The sequence below is a fragment of the Zalophus californianus genome, chromosome 7 (assembly GCF_009762305.2).
Source record: "Zalophus californianus isolate mZalCal1 chromosome 7, mZalCal1.pri.v2, whole genome shotgun sequence".
In the NCBI taxonomy this organism is placed as follows: domain Eukaryota; kingdom Metazoa; phylum Chordata; class Mammalia; order Carnivora; family Otariidae; genus Zalophus; species Zalophus californianus.
In genome coordinates, this window is record NC_045601.1 from 110,088,567 (window position 1) to 110,106,922 (window position 18,356).

Consider the following 18,356-nt stretch of genomic DNA (forward strand, 5'->3'; position numbering starts at 1 on the left):
CTTGCTGGTCAGAGCCAAAATCAAAATCAGCCTGCCTTGGATTTTATATTTTTCTAAATTTTTTTCACACTATTAAATTACTGAAACCTGACATCCACAAGGGAGGGATGGACAGGACAAATATTAGGCTCATTTTATAGATAGAGAAACTAATTGTCCAATGAATTGAATAGATTTCCCAGGATTCCAAAAAATACAGATGTGGTCTCCTATGTTCAGTGCCAGGTACCACGCTGTGGGGCACATCTCACTAGCAGCACGCGGGTTTTTGTTAAGGCTATAGACTTGGGCCGAGGAGCACCAACTGTAACTTCTCCTTCTGAGAAGGATGGGGTAAATCACTGGGAGTCTGCTGGGTTGTCTCTCACAGCTTTAGTTTCTTCCCACATTTCTAAGGTCTAGAAGTGTTGAGGGAAAGTGGAACAGGAGGGCCAGGGAGAACCTTGGGTCCCACTCAGAAATAGCCACCTGGGACCAGCTAGCAGAAAATCAAGGCAGGATGAGGATTCTATGTGGTACCAGGTGAGCCACTGTGAAGTAACTTAGTTGCTAGAGGCATCCCAGAGGAAAACAAGTCTGGAGTCATAAGTCCAGAGTGGCAATTAGGATGAACAAAATACTCAATGACTTAAACTCATTAGCGTTTATATGTCTCTCATGTAAAAGAAGTCCAGTGAAAGAGAATTTAGGTCTGGTTTTCTGGGTAGCATGGCCACCAGGGGCCTAGCTCCTTCCAGCTTTCTGCCCTGCCATCTTCAGCACAGTTTCTGTCCTTAAGGTCACCTCATGGTGCAAAATGGCTGCTAGAGCTCTAGCTGTCACATCTCTCTTCTATACACAATAGGAAAGATGAAAAGTAGAGAGCAAGAGGGCAAAAGGGAAGTTCTCAGTAGGCCCAGCCAATAACATCTGCTCACATCTCATTGACCACACCTTTCTGCAAGGGAGGCTGGGAAATGTAGTCTTTTTTAAAGCCAGGTACAATGTACATCCATTAATATGGAAAAGATAGGGAAGAAACTGGCACTTCTAGAACCTCAGTTTGCTCCCCACCTCCACCATGTACTAGTCCTGGGACCATGAACAAATCATTTCATTGCTCTCAGTCTCCATGTTCTCCTCTGTAAATGGGAACAGAGATTCCTCTCTGTATAGTTCCTGGGATTGTGGTGAAGACTGAATGAGATCGTGTATTTGAAAACACATCTTTCATAGTCAAGTGTGCAGTGCTGAACACATGTAAGTACTTACTGTTATTAGGAGGCTGCCTGCTTTCCCTTCTTGCCCCACTTCTTGGGCCTCTTCTTCAAGCTCCCTCTTATGGCTCCAGTCTTCAAAGCCGTATTCCAAGAGAGTTGTAAATTTGGAAAATGATCTAACAGGGTTTTAAGAGATCAAGGTATAAGATGTAAATCCTTTCAGAAATGTTTGCAGTTCAATTGGAAAGACCCAAAGGAATGAATCTCTAATGGTGGTATTTCAAAACCCACAGCACACTTGTGCATAGGGAAGACATTTTTCAGGGTTGTCTTCCAAGAGCATTTCAAATCATATCACTACCTTCTCATCCTTCCTTTCCTGCTCTGCACAAGAAGATGACACCACTCAGATTCAAAAACCTTCAGGGCATCTGCTCAGAGGTGACTAATTTCTCTACTTGTCATTCCCTCTTCACTCTCAAAAAGCTCTGGCTGGAGACATCTCCGAAGATAGAAGTAATTAGTAGGAGTAAAGGGATTATAGTGTATATCCAGTCTGCCTTGCTTCTGAAATGTGGCTCTTCCCCTGTTGGTAAGGAAGAACCAGAGAACCAGCCCCTTGTTAATTTTATATACATTTGGTTAGTCCATGAGTGGAAGTCCATTTATTTCACACCAGGAAAACACCAAAGAAGGTTCCTAGAGGGAGGGGCTCGGCTGGGAGGAATGTATGGTGGCGGGGGTGGGGTTCAGTGCGGGTGGTGACAGTCATCATAAGGACACCAAACCCTCATCTGACAACTTGCCCAGGTGGGTTCACAGCAGCCAGCTCCTTTCAGGAAGAACCAGGGCTGGGCAAGGTGTGAAACCCAGGCATCCTGACCCCAAACCCCAGGTTCCCACCTCCCCAGTGTTCCCTGATCCTGGCTGCACGCTGGAATCTTTTGGGGAGTTGTATCTTCCCTCTGAGAGATTCTGAGTCAGCTTGGGGTGGCGCCCAAGCATCAGTGTTTCTAAAGCTCTCCCAGCGACTCTGACGTGTATTCAGCATCATGCCACATGCCGGTGAAATCAGATGTGTGGGCAGCACTGGTGGGCAGAGCCGCTGTGCATCCCACAGCGGGGGGCTGCTCTCTGAATTTCCGGCCTGCTCATCTCACCTCTCGGAGACTTTGCTTCCTCCTTAACATTGAAATAAAAATCCCTTAGAATGGGGTTATCTCATTCAAGATAAAGTATGCATGGGCAAGTAAAGCACCTTGCACACTTCAGTTGCTGGAGTCCTTTGTTCTTGCCCCTCGTTTGAGCCTGTGGGATGAATACAAGGATGGACTTGGGGACCCCAGACGTGGGCTCTTATCTTCCCTGCTCTGAGCCTCAGGCTTCCCATCTGCAGAATGGGAATAACACGGGTCCTGCCTACCTTACTAGGTAGCAGCAAAATGCAAGACGTCAGGGGTAATGAAGAGCATTTCCATAGAGCGCCAAGTGCTTCTAGTGGCAGAGATTGGACTACAGTGCCTGAATCAAATTTGGATGGTTTTTGTTTTTCCTGTCATGTAACAGAATCCCAGCCAGAGGTAGTTCAGGCTGGTATGGGAGTTTCATGGCTTTCAAGGACTGAGGCTCCTTCTGAAGGTCAATGGCATGATCCTTACCATGTGGCTCATGTCTTCTGTGCTCGCTGACAATTCTGCCTGGGGACTCTCCGGGAGCACAGGTGGTAGTGCAGGGGACCATCCCCGGGAGACCCCGAGCCTCTGACACTGGGAGTTAGAGGATTCATACCCCAGCTTCCTCTTCCTTGGAGGACAGGGGAGGAGGACAACCGAGGCATGTTCTGTGCCTCCTCCAAGAGGGTCTGAGTAGGATTGAGCCCCAATTGCCTACAGTGGGACCATGCTTAGTGGACCCTCTTGTAAGGACTTCCTTCCCCATCTCCTGACTGGACTGTCCTGGGTCCACCTCCCAGATTAACTACTGAGACTCAAATCCTTGTCTCCAGGTCTGCTTCTGGGGAACATCACAGGCACCACCTCCTGGTTGAGTTAGCCCCCAGAAGTCCCACCCAGTGACTGCCAGAGGCTGAGAAAAGTAGTTGTGTGTTAGGCACATCACTGCCCCAAATAAAATCAGGACTCTGCCGGGAAGCTGGGAGGGGGACAGGCTGATGGGGAGGCGTGCAGCCACTGCAGAGCTGTATGGGTGAAAGCTTTGGTGTCATTAACGCTTCTTGGCACCTGCCCACACAATCCCAGAAACCAGTAGCCAACATGTAGCTGAGGCCAGCCTGGGAAAGAAGATGATCCAGGCTGTTTTTCTGCCTCTCTCTGAGTGCTCTTTTCTCATCTCTGGAGACAGTGAGACAGAGAGAAGCAAAGAGGGATGTCTTAGTTCTTGTCAATTAGGGCTATGGTCTGCCATGTGTGCATGTGATGGGAGTGGGCACCCTGTGGGGGACAGAAGGGTTGAGGACATGAAGTCAAATTAATGCACATCATCTTCAAAGTCGCTGAGGTGGTGGGGGGGCAGAGGGGGTGGGCAGAATCACACAAACCACAAACTGCAATGTGTCAACCCAGGGCAAATGCGGGGCCACGAACGTCCAATACGGATGCACAGCTAGCTCATTAACTATTTACAAAGGGGAGCTATTTCTAGCTGGGGTGGGCTCCAGAGATAGGCTCTGACTTGTTCTGTGGCTGCAGGGCTGATGCTGTGGCCGCAGGGAGGGCAGGGGAAGTACTGATCCAGATGTGGGAACTGACTTCTATCCTGTCATAAAGGAGGTAATTGTTTGGAAATTAAACATCATGGGGAACTATTAAACACTTAACCTTGTAACATGGTAATTAGTTAGTGATGGTACTAAGTTAAGGGGCCTTTCAGTGTAGTAATTACCCACCTAAAAGGTGAAACTCTAAATGAATTGCTTGGTGAACTTTATCCACTTGAGCTTTTTCATGAGCTAACTGAAGTGAATTCACATGACTGGGTGGAAGGGGGGGCGGTGGGGTGTGTTCTAGAGGGTAGGGCTTCTGGGAACAGGTGGGGTGGAGTGTAAGGTGTATCCTGGGGAATAGGTGGGATGTGGGGGGAAGAGGGGAAGGCGTAGCTGCTCTAGGTGGAACTGGTAAAGACAGAGGCAGAGGCAAGAGGGATTGGTCCTGGTCAAGGACTTATAAGGACTGCTGGTGTATTAGTCAGCTGCTGCCACAGTAATGCTGCATGACAAACAACCTCAACATCTAGGTGGCTTACAACAACTAACATTTCATTTTCTTATTCATGGGTCTGTAGGTTTGTTGGAGTTCACCCAGTCTTGGCGAGCCTGGGCTGGGTGGGGCTGGACTGGGCAGGACTGGGCTGTGGTTTAAGTCCTCCCTCCATATCTCATTCTGGAGCCCAGCTAGGGGCAATGGCTGTTCAGAGTATGGTCCTCTCATGGTGAGAACAGAAATGCAGGAGGGCAAGCCCAACAGAAGAACCAAATGCCAAGCTTGTGGCATCACATGTACTAAATCCTTTTGGCCAAAGCAAGTTACATGGCCAAGCCCAAAGTCAGGGGGCAAGGCATGCACTTCACCCACCATTGGGCCATGGTAAGGCTGGGGAGGTATCATTTTCTTATAGGAAAGTGAAGAAACAGGACCAACAACTCAATCTAGCACACATGGCATACCTACCAGAGGAGTTGTCTCTAGGGCAGGTATCTTATCTCACTTGAGCACGCATCTGAGTCATCTGGCATACTTGTTAGCACACAGATGCAGGACCCTACTGAGTTTCTGACTCAGTTGGTCTGGAGCAGAGTCTGACAATCTGCTGTTCTAATACATTCTCCCAGGGATGCCGATACACTCACTTTGGGGACCACACTTCAAAAAGCTCTCGTCTAGGAAAATAATAGCTTTGTTTAAAGAAGATAGGAGAGGTCAGCTTGTCGGTGTCCTTGAATCTCACACAAAATAGCTATATTTACTGAGTTCTTACTACCTTCCAGTAACTGTTCTAAAAGCATTCTGTGTGTTCTCTTCATTGGTACATGAACCCTGTACGTGTGGCATTGCCATTTGACAGACAAGGACTCTGAGCCATAGCGGGTGATGTGACTTCTGAGGCCCCCAGCTTGGAGGTGGTAGAGCTAGAGCTCGTAGCCAGTGCTCTGTCCTGTCCTGAAAGTCAGGCTTCCTCCTGTTGACGGTGGGGAGCCAGGTCAAGTTCTATGGAAAGGAATGACCTGTGGTGGAGAAAACCGTGGACTTGGAACTGGATGGTCTAGGCACAAACCACAATTTGACTTGCAATAGCTAGATTTTGGGGTAGCTAGATCTGTTTTGGGGTAGACTGTCAAGACCCTAGGGTTAGAAAAAGATAGGCAAGGTCCTTATATTCTTATGAGAGAGATGGACAAAAATTTAACATGTGCATTTGGAAGAAAAATAATTAATATAAGAGGACACAGAATAAGGGGCTACTGCTTTATAAGGGTGGTCATGGATGGCCCTTTTAAAGAGTGACATTGGAAGAGAGACCTGAATAGAGCGAGAAAAAGAGCTCAGCAAGGGGAAGTAGCATGTGCAAAGGCCCTGGGGTAGGAACAAACTTGTCTTGTTAGAGAAACAGCAAGGACTCCAGTGCATCTGGAGGAAGAGTGACAGTAAATAAAATTAGAAGACTGGACAGTGCTGGATCATGTAGGGCCGCATAGGTCATGGTGAGGCCTTGGATTTTATGCTGAAAGAGATGGGAGCCACTGGCGTGTGGAGCGGGGGGTGTTGAATGCAGGAGAGGGACATGATGTGATTAAGAGAGAAGATTCTGGCTATTAGGTGAAGAATAGACATCAAGGGGGCAAGGGTGGAACCAGGGAGATCAGTTATAAGATGGTTGCAGGGGTCTTAGCTACGTCTTGAGACACCCCCCCTTAAGGTTCACATCCATAAAATGGGGGAAGGATCTCTTCCATCTTTTCCCCTCAGTGTCCTTAGAGGGGGGAAGGAGATCAGGGTGCGGGCAGCAAGTGAGCAGGAAATACTCAGGTGGGGAACAAAGCAGCACTTGGTCATGGTTTTTCTGGCAGAATTCGTGGGCCCAGCTGGGGAGGCCCGTGGAGGCCCAGCAGCAGCCTGGAGTGACGAGGAGTTCCCATCTTCCCCTGCAGGGCAGACGTCTCGCGCATCACTGTCCCAGCTCTGTAGTCAGTGTCCCCCACCCTCTCCGCCCCCAGCCCTCTCACTCCGATAGGGAGTAATTATTTATGTTCTTGTTTAATTAGCTCATTAGGCATGTGCTGCAGGATTTCTGATAATAAATCTTCTCCTCTAGTGGCTCTTCAGTGTGTTTTTGCTGGCACCAGGCCGCGGGGATGGAGGCGGCAGTTGCAGGTGTGAGGCTAGCTGGGGGTTGGGGCTCGGTGACCTGGGTTCTGACCCCTGGGGGGGGAGGCGTGTGGACAGGTGAGGAGTCTGCCGAGGCCCTGGGCAAGGAGACAGGATCTTGGAAGCTGAGACAGTGGCAGCAGCCGGCAGTGAACGCCAGAGAGATATTTTTACCACCCGTCAAAATGCCACCATGTGTGAGCTGGTGCCAAGGGCTGCTTCCCAAGGCTGCTTTGCTCTCCTCCCCCAGCCTTTGATTGTTGCTCCAAAGAAGGTCTGAGTGAAACAGTGAGATTTTGAAAATTCCCAGCCGGCTAGGCTGGTGCCCACTCTCCCTCTGGCAGGGGCTGGAAGAAAGCTGGTCTACTACAGCAAAAGTGAGTGGGTGGGAGCTGCCAGGAAAACATAGGTGCCAAGATTTAGACCCCAACCCCCCCCACACCCCATTCTGTCTAGAGCGGGCCTACGAATAGGACCCCACCCAAAAACATTTCTTTCATAGAAGATCAGAGGGCCTGAAATTCCACCGTTAGAGATGCACTTCTTTGCACTTATCATAGGCAAAAACCTAGGTGATACTGACGTGGTTTCCTCCAGGACTGGTCAATAGAGGATATGGACCTGAGGGGGTGCACAGTGGAGGTCCCAGCAGCAGGAGGAGGGAGGGGGGCAGGGACAGGTCATAAGGTGACCTCAAAGCCCAGTTCCCCTGTGTGGACATATTGCCAAGGACTTGAGAGAGCTCAGGGAAAGGGAGGGAAAGCCAAGGTCTTGGGACCAGTCCAGCCATTTATTGGCCGCAACTCTCTTGGATTCTGTTCTTCTGTCTTTAAATGAGCCTTGTTCTTGCTACTGTCATAGCTGAAGAAGGTCCAGAGTTAGAAAGGGACAGTTCAACGTCATCCAGACTAGCTCTCTCCTTTCTTTGTGAATCCTTATGATGCCCACCACTTCCCCCATCTATTACCCCCACCTCACCTCCCCCCACACTGTTAGGATCCTAACTGGCCCCATATGGGAATAGCTTGCATACACAAGAAACTACCCCCTCCTTTTCTTTCCCAAGAGCCCCAACTACCATTGGATGCTGTCGCTGAGAAGATTTTCCTTATTACAGGCTCCCAACTCCTTCTGCCTCTACTTCCTGCCCTTCCATTCTGCCTTCATCCTCATCAGGAATAAAATGAATTCTGGTTTCAAAATAGGTCCATTTAATGTTTGCAGATATTTCTCATGGCTCGCTGAATGCTATTTTTTTTTTTTCAGATTCAACATCCTCCTTCCCTGCCTTCTTCCCTTCTTGCATCTCCCCTTTAGTCATTGAAGAGGTCTTTATTTCATGTGTCTAATGTCAGGCCTGGGCCACTCACAGGGAAAACAGGCACTCACAGGACACGCCTGCCCTCCTGCAGCTCACATTTCCCAGGGAGGTGGACATAAAGGACTTGGTGCTTAAGGAGTACCTGACTCAGTTACTGTGGCTGGGATAAGTTCCATGCAAGCATCATGGCAGGTCCTGGGAAGGTCACGGAGGGCTTTCTGGAGGAGGTGACCCAGAAGGTCAAATAGGAGCCCAGTCAGGGAAGAGACACAGGAGGCATTTCAGGTATAGGGTGGCAGTGCTTGTCTCAGGAGCAGGAAGGGGGCGGGGGGGTACATTCTCTGGTGCCTCTCCTGCTTCCTTGCCTTGGAAGCATGCCAGGTTGTGCCATCCCTCTGCATGTGTGGGGTCTAGTGGGCGGTATGCTGGATGTGGCCTGGGGTGGGGGTAGCCCCTCCTGGGCTGGGTACCCCTCATCTGAAGTATGATCAGCCCTTTCTGCTCCTGTTGTCCCAGTCCCACACAGACTGGATGCCCCTGACAAAGCTCCTCCTCTCACGTTGTTCTGAGGCCATCACATCCCCTCCCCCCGCCTCACCCTCCTCCCTATGTTCTTCCCAAGATAGAATGACCAGGGCTGCCTGGCGGCTCTGTGGGCATGCCTTAGTTACATGCTACAGCCAACCATCCTGGGGGCAAGGCCTCTAGCTCGAACCTCCTTACTGATCTCTGATCTGCCATGAAATAGCTTTTTAAAAATTTACTTATCTCCTATGTTTTTATGTAGAAAGTCATCTTATATCTTTGGTTAGAAGTAAGTGGATTATACATCACAAAACCAATTGATGGAAATTAGGTCAAAATTGCCAAGTAAATGCAGATTTTTTTTTTCCTCCAGTAATGATGATAATAAGAGCCAACCTTTTGGAGAAATTATGACGTGCCAGGTACTATTCCAGTGGTTTCCATTTATTAGCTTATTTAGTTCTTTCAACATCTCGATGACGAAGGTCCTGTTATTATCTTGCCTTTACAAATGAGAAAACCGAGGCACAAAGAGGTTAAGTAGCTTTCCTGAGGTGTTCTGCCTGGGATTTGAACCCAGGCAGGCTGGCTCCAGGGTCTGTGCCTCACTGTCTTAACAATATGCAGCTAGCATCTGAGCGCTTGCTGTGTGTGTCCTGCTGCACCAGGCATGCATACAACTACAACAACTTTACAGGGTAGGAATCTCCAGGATCAGAGAGGGTAGGTAAGCTGCCCTGGGTCTCCCAGCTTGGACATGGCAGAACCAGCATTCAAACCCAGGCCTGCCATGCTCCAGATAGCTCCCGACCACTCTTCTTCCTCCCAGGATGTGAGTTAGGGTAGAGAGGAGTGAGATGGATGTCTTGGAGTCACAGGTATTATATTCAAACTGTGGCTGGCACAGTGAGTGGAATATGTGATTCTTGATCCCGGGGTCGTGAGTCCAAGCCCCATGTTGGGCGTGGAGCTTACTTTAAATAAATAAATAAATAAATAAATAAATAAGAAAAAAAAATAGAGACCAGTGACCCCATTTCCTTTCTAGATCATCCCCCTCCCAGCCACCTAATCTTTTCACAAACCCAGAACCATCAACCCCCTGTCACTCAGAACCACCATGAGGAGCAAGGGGAAGCATGAAGACATCCCACCCACCCCCATGTAAGGAAGGAAACAAGGAGAAACAGTGGGGGTTATAGGGCGGGATCTCAGCCAGATGAGTGGAAGGACGTCCCAGCAGTGCTGGTGATGTCTAACAAACAAAACCATTGCTTCTTTGAAAGCAGAAGGAGGGCCTGGCTGTGTAAAGGGCCTGGAGGATTCTGTGAGAGGCCAGCAAGCTGATGCATGCCTCTTGCCCCTTCTGCACGCTGAGGAAGGCGATGGCCAGCCCTGGGGCATTCTCATTTATAACTTGCCATTTGAACCACGGCTGTTTGGCCTCCCCATCACTGCCTCCTCCCAGGACCAAAATGAAACGCGGGTCGTGGGTTCAACCCTAGTGATGGGGTGTACTCAGGAGAGCGGGATGAGATTTATGGCTTGGTCTCTGTCCTTAATGAGCCATCATGCCCCAGAGCCACTGTGACCACGTCCTTCCCAGCTGGGTGAGGCCCAGAACTAGTGTCAAGGGGCAGGCGGGTGTGCAGGGCCGGAGGATGATGCCATGAATCTCTGACAGCCACGGGGCTCCCTGGCTCATGGACGGCCAGCGGAGGGAGCTGCCGATGGATCACAGCTGGGCTGTTGACCTTGAGTCTTAAGCAAAGTGAAGAATAAAAGGTTTTTTATTCCATCAGAGCCACAGGAACTGTAAAATATCGGAGTGTGGATAAAGACAGTGGTAAATCACTCATCACTCTTGGGAACTTGGCTGATCTGTCTTCTGGCCCCATCACCCACAGTGCAAGCTGGGGATTGGTGTGCTCAGCAATGGGGGACTCCAGGGGACCCCAAACGGTGCTCTCTCGGAACACAGAAGTGCCAAGAATCACTGAGATTCATAGGTTCCTGGAATGTAAGATAACCCTCACCCCAAAGGTGACCTTCTCAAGGAGGTTTCCCTGGTCATCCCCACCTAGAGCTGAGCCTGCCTTCCCTCCATCAACACTTTTACCTTTCTTTTTTTTTTAAAAAAAGATTTTATTTATTTATTTGACAGCGAGAGAGGGAACACCAGCAGGGGGAGTGGGAGAGGGAGAAGCAGGTTTCCTGCGGAGCAGGGAGCCCAATGCGGGGCTCGATCCCAGGGCCCCTAAGCCGAAAGCAGATGCTCAACGACTGAGCCACCCAGGCACCCCATCACATTTTTACCTTCTTTTAACCTGCTACACTTTTCCCTTTTTTCCATAGCATGCTCCATCTTATGACACATTCACTCATTTACCAATTATGTTTATTATTTACTTCCCCTCTCCCCACGCCCAGAATGTCAACTCCACAAGGCAGGGACTTGTGTCAAGTGGTCACTGCTATATCCCCAGTGCCTGGAGCAGTACGGGCGTATAACAGGTGCTCTGGGAACATTTCTTGGATGAACGGACCAGCCTGGAAAGACCTCAGAAATGGTCTAATCCCAACCCCTTGCTGTGCCTAGGGAGAGCAGAGACCCAGACAGGGGACACAGGCCTTGTCCTGGGTCCTACAGCCTGTTAGGGGTCCCTGGGCTGAGAGAAGAATCCAGGCATCCAACTCCTGGGTCAGAGCTGGGGTCCTGCGTGGTCTGAACAGAAACCACAGCCATCAGAAGATGTGCTTGCTGGTCACATTCTGCTAACTACCTATAGGATTGGGAGCCGGCAGCCCAGGGTGTGCAGGCTGGGGCTGCCTGGCTTCCTGTCTTGATTAAAAAAAAAAAGTAACGAATAGACTGATAACTAACTCCCTAAGCCAAAGGGGGTCCAATAATATGGGTTCCGGGACTGTGGGAGGTCAGGGAAATTTTACAAGGTAGGTGGGAGCCCTGTGAGCCCCTTCCCCTCTGCTGGGCCTTTCACACAGATCACTCATCTCCTTCTGACTCCCAGCTGTGATGGGGTATAATAATAATAGCCAACATTTACTGAACTATGTGCCAAGCACTGTTCTCAGTGCTTTAGGTATTCATTCATCTAATCTGCCGACAACTCTATGAAGTGGAGAGCTTCTATTATCGTCCCCATGTTACAAATGAGAAACCGGAAGCAAATATGCCAGAATATAAATGCTTCCATTCTGGGTGCTTGGGATGCATTGGTGAGCAAAACAACTGAGGATCCTTGTCCTCATGGGGGAAGCAAGCAACAAGCACAATAAATGAGCAAATTATCTAGGTGTGGAGAGGCAGTGAGTGCTTTGCAGGGGAGAGAGGAGCAGGGTAAGGGGCTTGGGGCAGTGGGCAAGGTGCAGGCTTACACAGGACGGCTGGCGTGGGCCTCCCTGAGAAGGTGAGGCCTGGTAGAGGCTCGAAGGAGGTGAGCCAAGCCCAGGTCTGCAGGAAGGGCGTTCCTGGCAGAGGGAACAGCAGAGGTCAGGCCCCAAGGCCAGAGCCGGTGTGTGGAGCAGTGAAGGGCCTGGTTGGGTACAGCAGGAGAGCGAGGGGCAGAGTCTAGGAGATGGGGCAGGGAAGGAGTGGGGCCAGGTCCTGGGAGCCTTGCAGCCCCCCCCTCAAGGACATCTTAAATGCTCTGAGTCATTCAAATGCTCACATAGGTTCATGGCCTCAAGCCAACACCCTCCCCTCTGCTCACACAGCAAGGCTGCTTCCATACCAGCCAATAGACCCACACTCAAGCACACACTGGCCAGTGGACGCACACACACACACCAGCCAATGGACACACACTCACATGCTCACACTGGCCAATGAATGCACACACTCAGGCACACACTGGCCAATGGACACTCACACAGCCACCCTGCCAGAAGCTTCATCCTCCATCCTACCTTGTGTGTAGGAAAGAGGGACAGGAGGGGGTCCTCATGAGCCTTGCTCCACCTGCAGCCCAGCATGGCCTCTCCACAGCCAGACCAGGAAAAGGAGGAAAGCATGCCAATCCCTGGGGCTTCAGACACATACACCCCAATAACAGTGCTAGAGAGACACCCAGAAAATTATAGACCTAAGTCTGTGAAGTACTCACCCATGATTTACTCACATGATTACTTCCATATAAGAAGATCACAGACCCACATGGTCATCCTCCAGGGACACTGAAGTTCGTTTAGTGGCTCTATTCTGTGCTCCTTGTCCCCATAGGAACTGCTACCCAGGCCTGAGGGGGGCTTGGGAGGGAGAGGATAGTAATCCTGCTACTTTTAGGTATTCCCAGGTCGAACCAGGACAGGGCACTCTAGACCAGGCTGGCCTCACCTGAGAGCTCCCAGCTAATGAGTAAGTCCCACAGTAAGGTTCATCTTCTCAGCACTGAGCCCCTGAACCCTCAGATGACCTACCAGTGCCCCCAGACAGCTCATCTGCCTCTGCAAGAGCTCCTCCTGGGAGATGGGTGGGTTGGATGGTGCTAGCGTTCTCTATGAAAAAGATGATAGTGATGATAAAGATCAGTAGACAGACAGATACATAGAGATAGATGGAGAGATAGAAAGATAGATAGATGATAGACGTGATAAAGTAGGGTAAGCATTCACCATATTCATACTTGATCTATTGAGTATATATTGTATGCCAGTATTTTGCATACATTATTTCTAATCCTCATATGACCATGCAATTTAGATTTGCACACAGCTTTTACAAACAAGAAGAATGAAGTTCTGGGAAGTTAAGCAACAGGGTAAAGATGAGGCAGTCGGTGAGGTGTGAGTCAGGATTTGAGCTCACAGCCCAGGTCACTCAGATGCCAAATCCTATGTGCTCTAAGGGTTGGGAATCTGGTGCTCGAGCTCCCACAGCCCTTTGCTGGCTGTAGCCCACCTGTCCTCCTCCTGCCTCCCCCTGGCTCCTGTCACCTCTCTTCTGGTGATATTCTTATAGAATCCTAGAACGTCAGAATTGGGCATTGAAACACAGAGAAGAAAAGTAGCTTGACAGCCACACAGCCAGTCCGTGACAAAGCCAGGGTTAGAACCTTGTCCATCCAGCCTGGACCAGAAGGTATTTGATGACTGGGGACAGCTCTGTGCCCCCATCCTCCCTCCCACTTGGCTGAGTGGAGTAGCCTCCCCACTGTGGGGAGGTCTCCCTCCAGAGGTCATTCTCTCCCTCCCTTAATTCCTTCCCAGCCAGCCTGCTTGTGAGAGGCAGTGGTGTCCCGGGGAGGATCAGCAGAAGTGCAGCCCAGAGAAGTGCTGAGCAGGCTCCTCCAGTCCACCAGCTGGAACAACTATCTCTCCGCCGGGGGGAGGCAGGAGCAGAGTGATGCTGCCGCCTGGGCAGCCAGGTGTCCAGCAGTCCACTCGGTTGTGGGGGCCCGCCTCCAGCCACGCAGCTTGGAGCAACCCTCAAGGAAGCCCCGGGCAGTTTCTCTGTCACTGGTTCGTGCATGGGTGCTGAACGACCCCTCACATTTGTGACCACTTCACCACTTACAAACTGCATCCCAGGAGACTCCCATCTTCCTAGGTTTGCCCAAGAGTCCTCTGGGGGTAGGTAGCAGGATTAGCGTTCCATGGGACAGACAACAAAGCTGAGATCTGGACGAGTGAGATCTCCTTGTTCGCGATTGCTCAGCTAGCCGATGGGGGGACCAGGAATGGAACCTGATCTCCAGACACCAAACCCCAGCATCACCATGGCTGCTTCTGACTGCACACACACACACACGTTCTAAGCACGGTGTCCAGTACTGAACCAGTACTGTGTTTAATGTTCACAGAGATACCTTGTGATTAATATTATGAACCCATTTTGCAGTCAAGAAAACTGAGTAAGGCTCGGAGCTGTGATGTGAAGGGACTTATCTACACTGCACAGTCAGTGAATTTTTCCCACACGGCACAAATTCCACCTCGGGGTTGAGAAAATTCCCGTCTTCAAGGAGCTTCTCATCTGACAGAGAGGGGGGATTATAATAGGGGGGAAAGGCAGGACCCTAATATTCAGCCATGAGATGACTGAGGACTTCATTTCATCTTGATTTCTTCTATCAAGAGTCAGCATTGACTTCCCCCCGTCATCAAAACAGAACATCGTGCTTCCTGTTCAGGCATCCTGCCAAGCGTTTCACACACTTTACCTCATTTCATCCTGACAGTGTTCCTACAAAGCAGGTACTAGCTTTGCTATTTAACTCATGCAGAGAGGGTGACATAATCTTCCTAGAGTCCCAAAGCTAATCACTGGCAGGGGGGAATTGAACCCAGGTCCAGCCAACACCACAGCGGACACCATGAAACACCACGTGATTTTCTTCCGCAACCTCTTTGCACCCATTAGATTCAGGCCAAGTTCTGCTCTGGAGCTGCCCCGTTCTTCAACCACCAGGACAGATGGAGAAGTGCAAATACAAGGCCAGGGGCCACCCTATTCCACCCAGGCCCTTCCCCACATGCTGCCCATCCCTGATCTGACAGGGCCAACCGAGCCCGTGGACAACAGAGCCAGGAAGTCCCTGATGATGGTGACCGCCCGCTGAGTGTGCATCAGCCACATGGACGTGGCAAATTTGTTTCCAGCAATCTCTCTTTGTCCTACCCTCCTGGCAGAATTTGCTTTGTGATGGCATTTTGCAGGGGGGCATTGTGTGTGTGTGTGTGTGTGTGTGTGTGTGTGTGTGTGTTAAAATATATGGAACATGAAATTGACAATTTTAGGCATTTTTGAGTGTGCAGTTCAGTGTCACGAAGTACTTTCACACTGTTGTGCAGGTGCGCCACCCATCCCCTGACTTTCCATCGTCCCACACTCTGACTCCGCACCACTCACACAACCAGCCCCCCTTTCCCCGCCCCCCAGCCCCTGGCAGCCACCCTTCTTTCTACTTGCTGTCTCTCTGAACTTGACCACTCTCAGTACTTTGTGTAAGTGGAATCGTGCCGTGGCTGTCCTTTTGTAGCTGGCTGATTGCACTTAGTGGAATGCCCTCGAGGTTCATCCATGTTGTAGCCTGTGTCAGAATTTCATAAAAATATGCAATGCTTCATGAATTATCATGTCATCTATGTGCAAGGGCTGTACGCATCTCTGTATCATTCTAGTTTAGTGCACGTGCAGCTGGAGTGAGCACCGTGATAACACTTTTAAGGAGGTTGGTGCCACAGGTGACTTTATCCCTGGGTGGCGCCCCCATGAAATGATGGATCTGCCAACCGGGGGATTTGTCGGATGAGGTACATCATTGGGCGGCACTGACCTGAGGTCTGACAGTTGTTCAGGTTCTTTTTGAATGCAGCTGGTGGGGAATCTTTATTTTGAACACTCCTGTGTTTACAACAAGGTATAATTGGTCTGACACCTTCTGTGTTTTTCTTTGTAAGTGATGAATTGTTAGTGAGCAAGCTTTTCTCAGCTCCTCAAGGAGAAAAAAGCCAACTATCATCGTAATCGTCCTCTTCACTGGGGTACTAAGTGGTCCTGGGAAGGGAGCAGAAGGGGCGGCCCTGCTTCTCCCCACTGCCTTTAATTTTTCACACTCACACAGGAGGCTGGTACAGCTATCTGCATCTCACACGTGAGCTAAGAGGTTCAGAGACAGAAAATGATCCAGAGTCACATGGTTGGGGGCAGAACCGACCTTCAAAGAGAGATTTCTGTCTGATTCCAAAACCCACACTTTTTCCTCTGAGACATGCCAACCCAGTCCTTGGGGGCTGGGAGCTAAAGACAAGTGAATACAGAGAGAAGTTTCACATCCATCGAGACTTGGATGAAGGGAGACAGAAAGAAAGTTAAAGACACACAGAAAGAGAGGCCTGCTGTGGGCTGGGGAGCCCGCCTGGGTGGCTGCAGTGGCAAGAAATGAGCCAGCAATGATAGAGATGCTGCTCTAGGGGAACAGAATGGGAACAAGGGGGCTTCATAGCAACCCTGGGCTAATCACAGGGCATTTCCACTGACTGCAGGCTCAGTGGGAGCCACGGATGGGATGCTGCTTCCAGAAAGTCCAATGCAGTCTTGGGTGGGAGTGGGGGAGGCTCAGGAGAAGTCTGACGTCTGATCAGGGAAGGTGGCATCTGACTCCGTTCTCAGTGCTCAGAACACCCCAGAAAGTCACAGACTGGCATGTGACCAGAGGCAAGCAGCTGGGAGGCAAGAGGAAACTGGGGCCTGAGGAAATGTCAGAAGGAATGGGAATGTTAATTCTGGAAAAGTAGAAACTCAAGGTGGGATGGGAGAGCCACTGCACGATTTGAGAGAAGCCCCAGTGTGGCCAAAAACAAGCAAACAAAACAGCACCTTGTTCTGCATGTCCCCTGGGGTTGGCTTGGGGCCTGTGGGAGAAGTGGCAGTTATCAGGACACAGACGTGAGCCGGGATTCCCCTCCACTCGAGGTTGTGTGAGCTGGACAGGCTGCCCGGCCTGTCCCTGACCCGTGGGAGCGTGGTGCTGACAGCCAAAGGAGCCTGTTGCAGAGGGATTTGTACCCCTCTCAAGCAGCGTTCCTGAGGTTTGTGTGTGGAGATGGCAGGGGAGGCGGGACAGACCAGCAGACATCAGGGAGTCAGCCAGACAAGCACCTGGGCCGGAGGGCAGACTGGGCCAGCGAGGGCACCCAGACAGACCGCCAGGTCTCAGACGGCTGCCCCTGTGCTGGGCTGCATGCTTGCCTCCCTAGTTGGAACTGAATCTAACCTCACGCCAGCTGGGTTCATCAGTCCGCCCGCCTTGGGACCAGACGACACCCTCAGTCACCACCAGCTAGCATATGCTGAGTGCTCACAAGGGACCCGGCACCGTTCATACATCAGGAACTGACTCCTTTAGTCCTCATAACGACTCTGTGAGGGAGGCCCTGTCATCTGTCCCCCTTTACAGAGAGGTTGAGTGGCTTGCCCCAGGTCACACAGCCAGTAAGTGATGGCGCCAAGCTTTGAACCCTGATGACCCAGGACCAGTGCTCTGGCCCTGACCTCCTGGCTCCATCCTCTCCATGAAGGAGCACCGTGGAGCAGGTGAAACTCTCTCACTGGCACTGTAGTCCCAGCCAAACACAGGACCTGGCGATTTCCCCTGCCCTTGCCAGGCAGCTGGATGGTTGGATGTGCCATGCTTCCTGAGTCAGGGAGCAAAGGAAAGGTCTCCCCAGGTCAGACCCTCACCTGTCACCAGGTAAGCCCTTACTCTGGGAAGGTGAGCACAGAAGCAGCTTGCTGGGGCTTGCCTCACTTTGGCCTGATTTCCAGACATCTCTGCAATCACTCAGCCAGGGTTTAACTAATGCTGTCACCACATGTCTTCCAAAAGAAAAAGATTCTTGGAGTCACACGGAGGGTGGGGGACACAGGTCCGTGTGGTGAGTGTCCCAGGCACCATGCCTCCCTGCCAGCCCAGCCAGGACCCAGGCACAGCACAGGTCTCCCACGTTTTAGCTGGTGTGAGGTTTGCCAGCCACAAATCCCCGAGACCTGCATTTCCAGCATAAGAGATCCATTTCTTTTGGTTCAGCATCACCAACTCCTTTATATAATAGATCCTCAAGAGGATCTTCTCTGTGCCAGACACTGACCAAGTTCTTTGTGAATCATGACTCATGTAAACCTTATGATGACCCTATAAAGCAGAGCTTATAAGTGCCATTTTACAGAAATTGGGTATTTTTAGGCCACTAAGGCACAGACAGGTTAAGAGACTGCCCGTGGTAAGCTCTCATAGCTGTTAAGTGGTGGAGCCAGCATTTGAACCCAGCAGGCTGGCTCCAGGGTCTGCTCATCACTACAGCACTCTGCTGCCTCTGCACCTTCTCTTTCTTTCTAGTGGTAGGTATTCCTGGGAGGGGTGATATTTATCATTGGGATTGGATTTATCGGGGATTTTTCTTAATAGACTT

At 50.6% G+C, this 18,356-nt stretch overlaps 1 protein-coding gene and 1 non-coding gene across 2 annotated transcripts in view; one reads left to right on the forward strand and one right to left on the reverse strand.

Moving 5' to 3' along the window:
* Nucleotides 1-18,356, forward strand: part of LRFN2 (leucine rich repeat and fibronectin type III domain containing 2) — a 176,917-nt gene that overhangs the window by 144,983 nt on the left and 13,578 nt on the right. The gene's annotated exons all lie outside the window — the stretch shown is intronic.
* LOC113928157 lies at nt 15,493-15,595 on the reverse strand. Its single transcript, XR_003521835.1, has one exon. It is a non-coding gene; the product is annotated as a U6 spliceosomal RNA (small nuclear RNA).